General features: G+C 42.6%; 1 long non-coding RNA gene across 1 annotated transcript in view; it reads left to right on the top strand.

Moving 5' to 3' along the window:
• The window catches only part of LOC147346384 (uncharacterized), a 61,704-nt gene extending 54,936 nt beyond the window's left edge, over window positions 1-6,768 (top strand). The window contains exon 2 of the long non-coding RNA XR_015153587.1: window positions 6,383-6,768. This is a non-coding gene — a long non-coding RNA (uncharacterized LOC147346384). The remainder of the gene's footprint in view (window positions 1-6,382) is intronic.
• Window positions 6,769-10,940: the final 4,172 nt, after the last annotated feature.

Raw genomic sequence — 10,940 nt, forward strand, 5'->3', positions numbered from 1 at the left:
ATAAAGAGTAATAGAATGAGGATAGCTCAGTAGGAAAATTCAGCGGAGAAAAGAGGCTGAGTAGCTTGGTTTACGTGGAAAATCAATATAACCTGTGACATCAGGTTAGCTCTGACCACGGAGGCCACAGGCGCCCTCTCAAATAGCAGAAGGTGCCCCACCTTAGGCACCTTCTCGAGTGGGTCTTAGAAACCCAGAAATAAATGGTCGCAGAGGACCTCCGTGCTCCAGATGGAGACTCAGCCAGAATGTGAAAGGAAAGAATGACATGGGGAGACCAAGCTTCGGTGAGCAAGGCCCGTAGCTTTATTTTCAACAGGGGCTTTTATACCATAAGTTGCACATAGAGGATAATAGGAGGCGTGAAATCATGCAAAGTCAGCAGTCTTTGATCCTTATCAAAACCAGGGTTTCTTTCCTGCAAATTTATCGTATACAAATGGTTTAGGTGATTTACATCATCTTCTGGCCAGAAGGCCTATTAACATTTTATGACTCTTGACAAAGGTTTGTCAACCATAAGACTTATTTTCTCTAAGAGTAATTATTTTAAGGTTTGGCGCCATCCTCCGAAGGTGTTAGATAAAGTTGCATTCCTATAGGGCAGAGGTGCAGTGGGTTTACAACAAAGGAAAGAATTTATTACCTTAAGGGTCTAAAGTTGCTAACACCAAGGCCACTACTTATTTTTTCTACATACCAAGTATATTAATTAATACACATTCAAGGATACAATACAGGGGATGTGGAAACTTGGCAGCAAGCATTGGCTCATCAATGAAATCCTTTACTAGTTTTATTCTGACAGTTTCTAACTCTGAGAGGCTCTAAGCTATTTGAATACCTTAAGCTTCCCGTGCCTCTCGAGGCTGAGAGACTGTAAACAATCGTATGCATAGCTGTAGGAGTCTGGGTAAACTTGTCAGGCGAGTTAGAGAGCTATCTGAGGGGTTTGGATTTAAACACTCCTAATGCCCAGGAACTTATTAACTGGAGCTGTAAGTTAACTCTCTATCAGAGAGAGTGAGATGGTGGTGGGGGACAGCCCCCAGTAAAGTCAGAGGTGAGAGCACAAAGCAGTAAAGTAGGCAGACTCTGGTTTTTGGGGGTAGATGCTCGAGAATATCCAGGGGGACTCCTGAGGCTCGATCCCGCCTTTACGTATGCTGAGCCTCCTTCCTCATGACCTTTGCCACGGGTGGAGCTCCTCACGCTGGCTCCCGGCAGGTTCCTGTTAGTGGACATTTAGACTGCTTTCATGTCCTGACTATTATAAATAATGCTGCAATGAACACTGGGGTGCATGTATCATGTATGTATACATACATACATATATGTATATGTACATATATAGAGATATATATATGCCCAGGAGTGGGATTGCAGGATCATATGGTAGATCTATTTTTAATTTTTAAAGAAATGTCTATACTGTTCTCCATAGTGGCCATACCACTTTACATTCCCACCAACTGTACACGAGGGTTCCATTTTCCCCACATCCTCTCCAGCATTTATTGTTTGTAGACTTTTTGACAATGGCCATTTTGACTAGTATAAGGTGATACTCATTGTAGTTTTGATTTGCATTTATCTAATAATTAGTGATGTTGAGCATCTTTTCATGTGTTGTTTGGACATCTGTATGTCTTCTTTGGAAAAATGTCTGTTTAGATCTGCTCGTTTTTTGATTGGGTTTTTTTCTGGTATTGAACTGTATGAGCTGTTTGTATATTTTGAAGATTAATCCCTTGTCAGTTGCTTCTTCTGCAAATATTTCTCCCATTCTGAGGGTTGTCTTTTTGCCTTTTTAATGGTTTTCTTTGCTATGCAAAAGCTTCTAAGTTTAATTAAATCTCATTTATTTTTGTGTTTATTTTCATTATTCTAGGAGGTAGATAGAGAAGGAAATAGCAACCCATTTCAGTGTTCTTGCCTGGAGAATTCCATGGACAGAGGAGCCTGGTGGGCTATAGTTCATGGGATCATAAAGAGTCAGACACAACTGAGTGGCTAACACCCAGGAGGTAGATTAAAAAAGATATTGCTGCATGAATGTTTTCTTCTGAGTTTTATAGTGTCTGGCCTACATTTAGGTCTGTAATCCATTTTGATTTATTTTTCTGTATGATGTTAGCGAGTGTGCTAATTTCATTCTTTTACATGTCCAGTTTCCCCAGCACCACTTATTGAAGAGGCTGTCTTTTCTACATCATATATACTTGCTTCTTTATCACAGATTAGGTGAGCATAGGTGAAACGGGTTTATCTCTGGGCTTTCTTTCTAGTTCTACTGACTGATATTTCTGATTTTGTGCTGCTGCTGTTGTTAAGTCACTTCAGTCGTGTCCAACTGTGTGTGACCCCATAGACGGCAGCCTACCAGGCTCCCCCGTCCCTGGGATTCTCCAGGCAAGAACACTGGAGTGGGTTGTCATTTCCTTCTCCAATGCATGAAAGTGAAAAGTGAAAGTGAAGTCACTCAGTCGTGTCTGACTCTTAGCGACCCCATGGACTGCAGCCTACCAGGCTCCTCCATCCATGGGATTTTCCAGGCAAGAGTACTGGAGTGGGGTGCCATTGCCTTCTCTGATTTTGTGCTAGTACCGTACTATTTTAATGACTGTAGGTTTGTAGTACAATCTGAGTCAGGGAGCCTGATTCCTCCAGCTCTGTTTTTCTTTCTCACAATTGCTTTGACCCTTCATGGTCTTTTGTATTTCCATACAAATTATACAATTTTGTGTTCTAATTCTGTGAAAAATGCCATTGGTAGTTTGAGTGGGGATTGAATTGAATCTGTAGATTGCTTTTGGTAGCATAGTCATTTAAACAACATTTATTTTTCCAATCCAAGAACATGGTATATATCATCTCTCCATCTGTTTGTGTCATTTTTGATTTCTTTCATCAGTATATTATAATCTTCTGAGTATAGGTCTTTTTGCTTCCTTGTCGAGGATTTTTGTGTCTATGTTCATCAGTGATATTGGACTGTAATGTTCTCTTTGGTTTTGTAATATCTTTGTTTGGTTTTGATATCAGGGTGTTGATTGCCTCATAGAATGAGCTTCAGAGTTTTGTGTCTTCTGCAATTTTTTGGAAGAGTTTCAGCAGGATAGGTGTTAACTCTTCTCTAAATGTTTGATAGAATTTGCCTGTGAAGCCATCTGGTCCTGGACTTCTGTTTGTTGGAAATTTTTTAATCATAGTTTCAATTTTAGTACTTGTGATTGATCTGCTCATATTTTCTGTTTATTTTATTTGGTTCAGTCTTGGAAATTTGTTTCTTCTAAGAATTTCTCCATTTTTTTCTAGGCTGACTATTTTATTGGTGTAGAACTGAAGTCTCTTATGATTCTTTGTATTTCTGTGGTGTCTGTTGTAATTTTTTTTTTTAATTCTAATTTTATTGAGTCCTATCCCTTGTGATTCAGTTCAGTTCAGCTGCTCAGTCATGTCCAACTCTTTGAGACCCCTTGGACTGCAGCACGCCAGGCCTCCCTGTCCATCAGCAAACTCCCGGAGTCTACCCAAACTCACGTCCATTGAGTCAGTGATGCCATCCAACCATCTCATCCTCTGTCGTCCCCTTCTTCTCCTGTTTTCAATCTTTCCCAGCATCAGGGTCTTTTCCAATAGGTTAGTTCTTTGCATCATGTGGCCAAAGTATTGGAGTTTTGGCTTCAGCATCAGTCCTTCTAATGAATATTCAGGACTGATCTCCTTTAGGATGGACTGGTTTGATCTCCTTGCAGTCCAGGGGACTCCCAAGAGTCTCTCCAACACCACAGTTCAGTTACAACATTTTTTTCAATCATTTTTATTGAAGTACAGATTTACAACGTTGTGCTAATTTCTGCTGCACAGCAAAGTGATTCAGACGCTACAGACATACACATTCTTCTCAATATTCTCTTCCATTACGGCTTCTCACGGGACATTGAATGCAGGTCTGTGCTGTACAGCAGTGCAGCCTGCCGTTTATCCATTCTCCGTGCACAGTCTGCATCTGCTCACCCCACACTTCTAGCAGGTCTGTGCTGTACAGCAGTGCAGCCTGCCGTTTGTCCATTCTCCGTGCGCAGTCTGCATCTGCTCACCCCACACTTCTAGCAGGTCTGTGCTGTACAGCAGTGCAGCCTGCTGTTTATCCATTCTCCGTGCACAGTCTGCATCTGCTCACCCCACACTTCTACTCTCCTCCACCTTGGCAACCGCAGGTCCGTTCTTCACGTCTGGGAGTCCATTTGGCAGCTGAATTCATTTGTGTCAGTTTATATTCCATATAAGTGATGTCATGTGGCATTTGTCTTTCTAGAGATTAGTATGGCAATCTCTAGGTCCATCCACGTTGATACAAGTGGCGTTATTTCATCATTTTACAGCCAAGTGGTGTCCACTGTAGAGACATACCCGTCCTTTTTTACCCATTCGTCTGTTGATGGACACTTAGATTGTTTCTGTGTCTTAACTATTGCTGCTGTGAACAGCAGATGGTTAATTTTATGTGCTGATTTGACCAGGTCGTGGGATGCCCAGACACCTAATCCAATACAAACACTACGAGGGTGTTTCTAGTTGAAGTTAGCATTTGAATGGGTAGATTGAATGATATTCAGGTTTCAGCTCTTCCACAAACTGAGAATATGTTCTGCCACTGATGAGAAGCCAGGAGAACATTCCTTTCCAAGCCTCCTTACTATGGAGAGTTTTCTGTACCTCTTGGCTTGATTTTTTGAATAACACATTATTGAAGATCATCCAGCTTTCAAACTCATTGTATCCTTGTAACTTGAGATCTCTTGATCCTTCTTTCCCTGTCTTTGGACTTGATGCTCCCTTGATCTATTTCAGAGGTGACAAGAGCCTTTTCGCCTTGTTTTTATGTGAGGCAGTATCGCATGGTGATTGGGAGGGCAGACTTGGCTTGCCTGTGTTTAAATTCCAGCTTTATCATTTACCAGGTGTGTGATTTGGGCAATTTACTTGACTCTTCTGATTCCATTTCCTTATTATTCCTTTCTATCAGAAAAACAAAAGGGATCCACCTTACAAGGTTGATGCTTATAAAGAACTTAAAGCAATGTCTGTCACACTCCATAAAATGAGCTAGTATCACTCTTCAGGAAAAGGTCTATTTTCTAGACTGGTAATATCCTTCAGACATCTTTTTACCAAGCCAAATCTGATCACTTCCCCTCCAGCCCCATCATCCTGCCATGTCCACTGAAGGCCTCAGGTGACATTTATTCTGTGATGGCCTAATCTTTTTTTTAATGATTCTTTATGCCTAAACCTGATGGGCCGAAAAATAAGGAATATATTTACTATAATGCTAAATCTTATTTATAAGGTAGTCTCTGTTTTTCAGCAATGGGAAACAAAAGGGTCAGGGATCAGTCCTACCACATGCATATAATGAAGAAAATAGTTGAGTCCACATTTCACAACCCCTGGGCTGGCACTTTGTCTCAATTATTCTGCTTCTCAGAAGCTTTACTAGCGTTTGTTCTTTATTGGCAGACACTGTGCCCTGCTTTTATATTTCCAGATAGGGACGAGACACATAAGGTCCACGTTGTTCTTACTGAGCATTTGTACAGATGAACAGACGATTCTGATGAGAACTCAGAGAAAGCAGTAAAGCTAAGAGAGAAGCAAAATTCTTTCTGAGGTAAATGTCAGTGGCTCTGACTTCATTTCAAACCTTTAATTATTGTTCTGCTGTCTCATTTATGAGGGAATGCCTGACAAAATTACCCTTGGATAATCCACGGTAGGCTTTTGCATTCTCTGTGTTAGCTCAGGAATGCTCTTCTGACCCTGGGGCGTGTGCCGTTGACACCCTCAGTACTCATCCGTGTTTTCCATTCTGTGACTACTCCTCTTCCAACTTCCATTCTTCCCAGTTACAGGACCCCGGAATGCTGCTCAGCTCTCTCGATCATTCACCCTTCCCAGCTGCTTGTTGTCAACTTAATTGCCTCCCCCTCCCCAAAGTTCCTATGTTGAAGCCATAACCACCAGTAAGTACCTCAGAAAGGGACGATCTTTGGAGACAAGACCTTCAACGAGGTGATTAAGTTGAGATGAGGCCACGAGGGTGGGCCCAAGTCCATTCTGACTCGTGTCCTTGTAAGTTGAGGGAATTTAGACATGTGGAGAGATGCCAGGGGCCCACAGGCACAGAAGGAAGACCGTGAGAACAGGCAGGAAGAGGACGTCCATCCGTGAGTCATGGAGAGACTCCTCAAGGGGAACCAATGCTGACGGTACCTTCATCTCTAACTTCCTGTCTCCTTGATTGCCTCTTTCTAATTGTGAGAAAAATAGATTTCTGTTGTCTTAGCCATTCTGACTGTGGTATTTTTTCCTACAGCAGCCCTGGGGAACTAATTCAGTACCCCACTTAGGAAACCGCCGACTCTTGCACCAGATTCAACCGGTCGTCCAAACCCCACCTCGGTCCCTTCTAGAACTGCTCAGCCTTGACAGTGTCCCTGGCTGAGTCTCCAAGTCCACATAATCCTACAGCAAGATACAAATGGCCACATTTTGCCAGACCAAGTCAACCCTCTGGAGTCCACCTCCCACAGTTAACAAACTGAAGAAGCGTTGAGAACACTGATTTATTTGATTTCCAATCTGGGGGGGTCAGCAATCCAAAATGGCCATATGAATGGAAGCAGACTGTGATTACGTTCTCCTTCAGCTCGAACACCACCCTTCCCAACTCTGTTTTCACTTCTCTCTTGAATGTCTAAAGACGTCTGCAGTGGATCAAGGAGCTTTTAGTTCCAAACTGTCTGAAGAAGGCAAGGGCATCTGCAGTTTTCTAGAGCTTCTGTAACAGAGTGCACCACAAACGGGGTGGCCTAACACAACAGAAGTTCTCTTGCAGTTTTCTGGCTGGAAGTCTGAAACCGAGACGTCAGTAGGGCTGTGCACTCTCTGAAGGCTCTGGGGAGAACCCGTCTCCGCCTTCTCCTTGCTTCCAGCACAGCTGGCACTCTTTGGCATGCCCTCACTTATAGACACACAGCTCTCTCTGCTTCTCTATGTCGCTGTATGTCTCTCTCCACGTCTCCTCTCCCCTTCTCATAAAGACACCAGTCATATTGTACCAAGGGTCCTCCCTACTCTAGCATGGTCTCATCTTAACTAGTTACACTTGCAATAACCTTATTTCCAAATATTCTGAGATTCCAATAAGAACAAAAACCCAGTACAGTTTCTAAAAAGAGTGATCCCAGATATTGACAGATGATTGAGAAAATCTGAGATAGGTTTTTTTTTTTCAGTATTTGAACAGTTGTAAATACTTTGGCTACCTGATGTGAAGAGTTGACTCATTGGAAAAGACTCTGATGCTGGGAGGGATTGGGGGCAGGAGGAGAAGGGGACGGCAGAGGATGAGATGGCTGGATGGCATCACTGACTCGATGGATGTGAGTCTGGGTGAACTCCGGGAGTTGGTGATGGACAGGGAGGCCTGGTGTGCTGCGATTCATGAGGTCGCAAAGAGTCAGACACAACTGAGTGACTGAACTGAACTGAACTGAAATCTTGTATATCTAACTCTAGTTTGGGAAGGGGCCACGAAAAGCTAATCAACACGGCCTGGACAGAGAATGAGACAGTGTTTATAGTTAAGAAAAGTACTGGTTCAGGAAATGACTGTAGAAAGTTTTTTGCAATCTCTTTATTAAAAAAATTCTTTACATAATTATAAAAGTTAACCCTAGTTTAACGGTTAAAACTAATCATTAAGGTCAATTCTGGGGCATTTACTTGCTAAATCTTAGGTAATTGTCAAAGCAAATCTCCAGTGACCTGTGGGTGACTGTTCTTCCCCAGTGTAAGACCGCTGGAGCAACTAATTGGAATTTTTTGAACCCTAGGGCTCCCTGTGAAACCTGCTAACTCATACTTCCCAAACTGAGTTAAATTCAGAGGATGCTACTGGAAGATTTTTTTTTCCTTGAGTAAAGTTATACACTAGTTCTAAATGGTGCATTTTAATCTTTGCCAAAATCATTCATCATGGACAGTCATTATACTTGAATGTCTTCTAACTCAGAAACAGCTTTCCTCTGACCCAGGATCTACCTTAAGCAAACAGAGTCGGGGGGTCATAGAAGAGATCCTTTAAGCATGCACTTAGAAGTTCTGTAGAGGCCCCTTAAAACACCATGCATCTGTTAGTGAAGTGTTCACTAGAACTTTCCTCATCACACACACAAACAGCTATCTCCAGTTTCGGTACAGAGAAGCCCTCTCCAGGCCAGCTCATGGAATGCTCCTCAGGTTTTCACTGCTTGGTTTCCTGCTTTGTCAGAACCCAGGTCCCTCCCATTCCCTGATGGCTCAGAAGGTAAAGAATCTGCCCACAATCTGGGTGGACCTGAGTTTGATCCCTGGGTCAGGGAAGATCCCCTGGAGAAGGAATGGCTACTCACTCCAGTGTTCTTACCTGGAGAATCCCATGGACAGGGGAGCCTGGCTCTAGTCCACGTGGGTCCCAAAGAGCTGGATATGACTGAGGGACTAACACACACACGCCCCCTCCATTGTATCAGTATCTTTTCAGCCGCTCTCCAATTCATTCTTTTGGACAATGTTTATATGCAGCAATTACTCTTTTTAATGAAAAGATTGAAGGTGGGAGGAGAAGGGGACGACAGAGGATGAGATGGCTGGATGGCATCACTGACTCGATGGACATGAGTCTGAGTGAACTCCGGGAGTTGATGATGGACAGGGAGGCCTGGCGTGCTGTAATTCATGGGGTCGCAAAGAGTCGGACACGACTGAGCGACTGAACTGAACTGAACCCTGGCAGAGCTGCACTGACGTACAAGCCCGCCCTCACTGAGGGGACCTGGTGCCCAGCCTTCCTCCTGTGTCACCACGTCCCCTAAACTCTCCACAGTGTCTGCTTCCTCACCCTGTCGCTCTTCAGCTCGCTGACGTTCGGCATCGGCTCCACCTGGGAAGCGGAAACTACTCCCACTGGGCCACTTAACGCTGTTGAAGGGTCTCTTCTTTCTTGTCGCCACACCCTTTTCTCCTGGTTCTCCTGACTTGTGAGTTTGTTCCTTGGCTGCCTACTCTCTATTTCTCATGCTCTTAAATAATGGCCCAAAGTATCCCCTAGTTCAACACGTATTTATTAAGCACCTACAATGCATCATGCATTTTCCTGGATATTGGCAACAAGACCATTGTCCCAATTCTTATGGAAATGAGACCTTCTAAGACTCTGAACCCTTCCTAAGTGATTTCCCATAGCTTTAGTTATTTTCTATGAGTTAATAATTCCTAGATTAACATATCAAGTCTTGCACAAACCACTATTGAGAGCTAGACCCATACTTTTATGTGCTTGGAAAACCCTCTAATTCAACTGTCTCAAAATTAACATATTTTAAATATCTACTCTAATAGTGCCTATAGTTAATGGCACTATTAACAAAGGAAGAGGTCCCCTACATTCTGTTATCATACTCATCCCTAAAAACTGACATTCATGGCTGTCAATTCTACCTCCAAAATAATACTCAAGCTCGATTCCTCCCATTAAGGGGTTATATTCTATTGCAACTGTTTACTTTTAAGCCTTCATAATCTGCATTTTTTCCAACTGCTTTTTAACTGGTGTCCCATCTCTAGGTCCAGTTTCTCTGGATGGTTCCACATCTAGCATCAGAATAAAGTTGAAATTGTAAAAAGGACCTTAGATTTTAAAACATCACCATGTAGAAGGTGAAACAAGTAAACTACAATGTCAGGAAATGTTTGTGACGCATAAAGAACTGCATATCCACAAGAAAAAAGTAACTTCACAGGAAAAAATAAAAAGAATTGGCCAGGAATTTCCGAGAAGACCATCAATGACCAATAATCGTATGAAAGACATTCCATCTCATGGGTAGTTAGGGAGACAAACCACAGAGATTCCGTTTCACACTTCCCATGTTAGTAAACAATTTAGGTTAATTAGTGCCAAGTACCATTTGCATAAGAAACAACAAAAGTCCTCACTGCTGCTGGTGGGAGTGTAAATGGACTTAAGCACTTAGGAAAAAAAACTTCCTAGCAAAACTGAAGGTGTGTATAACCTCCCTCCTCCAGCCTCTCCACAGATACTCTATACTCTTGCACATACATGAGAAAACCATGCACAGAAGCATTATTCATAAAAGTGGAAATAAGCCAAATGTAATCAACTGTAAAATTAGGAAACTAATAACAGTATATCCTTACAGAAGAATTCTACTCGGAGTATATCCTTACAAGGGAATTTCAAATACATTATCAATTAAGGTAAGTCACAAAAGACTCCACACAGAATAATTCCATTTATAGAGCTTCACAAATGGGCAAAAGCAACACAGAAGTGTAGGGGTATGCACTCAGGGGATGAACACAGTATTTAGCATTCTGGTCAACTCTGGGCTAGAGGAAGGGAAAGGCAGTCAGCGGAGCCAGGTAGGGGACTTCAAGGTGTAATGTCCATTCTGATGTAAACTCTGTGCATGTGATTCCATTTAATTTGCTGTAATGTCAATTTTTTACTGGGAAAAAAGATCATCAACTTCCGTTTGCTGTATTTCCTGTCACTTTAACATCATCAGCCCTGAGCTGTATGCCGGTTCCATCACTCACTCACACACACACACACCCCACCATAGTTTATTCCCTTTAGGCTACTTTTTCATTATGCAAAAAAATTATTTAATTTCAGTCTGCTCTGATTTTGCAACTGCTTCTCCTGTCTCTAAGAATGTCTCTTTCTCCCCCATTTTCTCACTGTTGGGGAAGTCACTTTAAATGACATCGTCCCTGTGACTCTTTCCAACCCCATGAGGCAGGGTGGCTCCCTCCCTCTTTGACTCCACTGCCCCGTTCAGCTTTCTTTCACTGCTTCCCCTAAA

Source organism: Bos grunniens, chromosome 24, assembly GCF_055505025.1.
Source record: "Bos grunniens cultivar Pamir isolate PY7600 chromosome 24, Bosgru_T2T1.0, whole genome shotgun sequence".
In the NCBI taxonomy this organism is placed as follows: domain Eukaryota; kingdom Metazoa; phylum Chordata; class Mammalia; order Artiodactyla; family Bovidae; genus Bos; species Bos grunniens.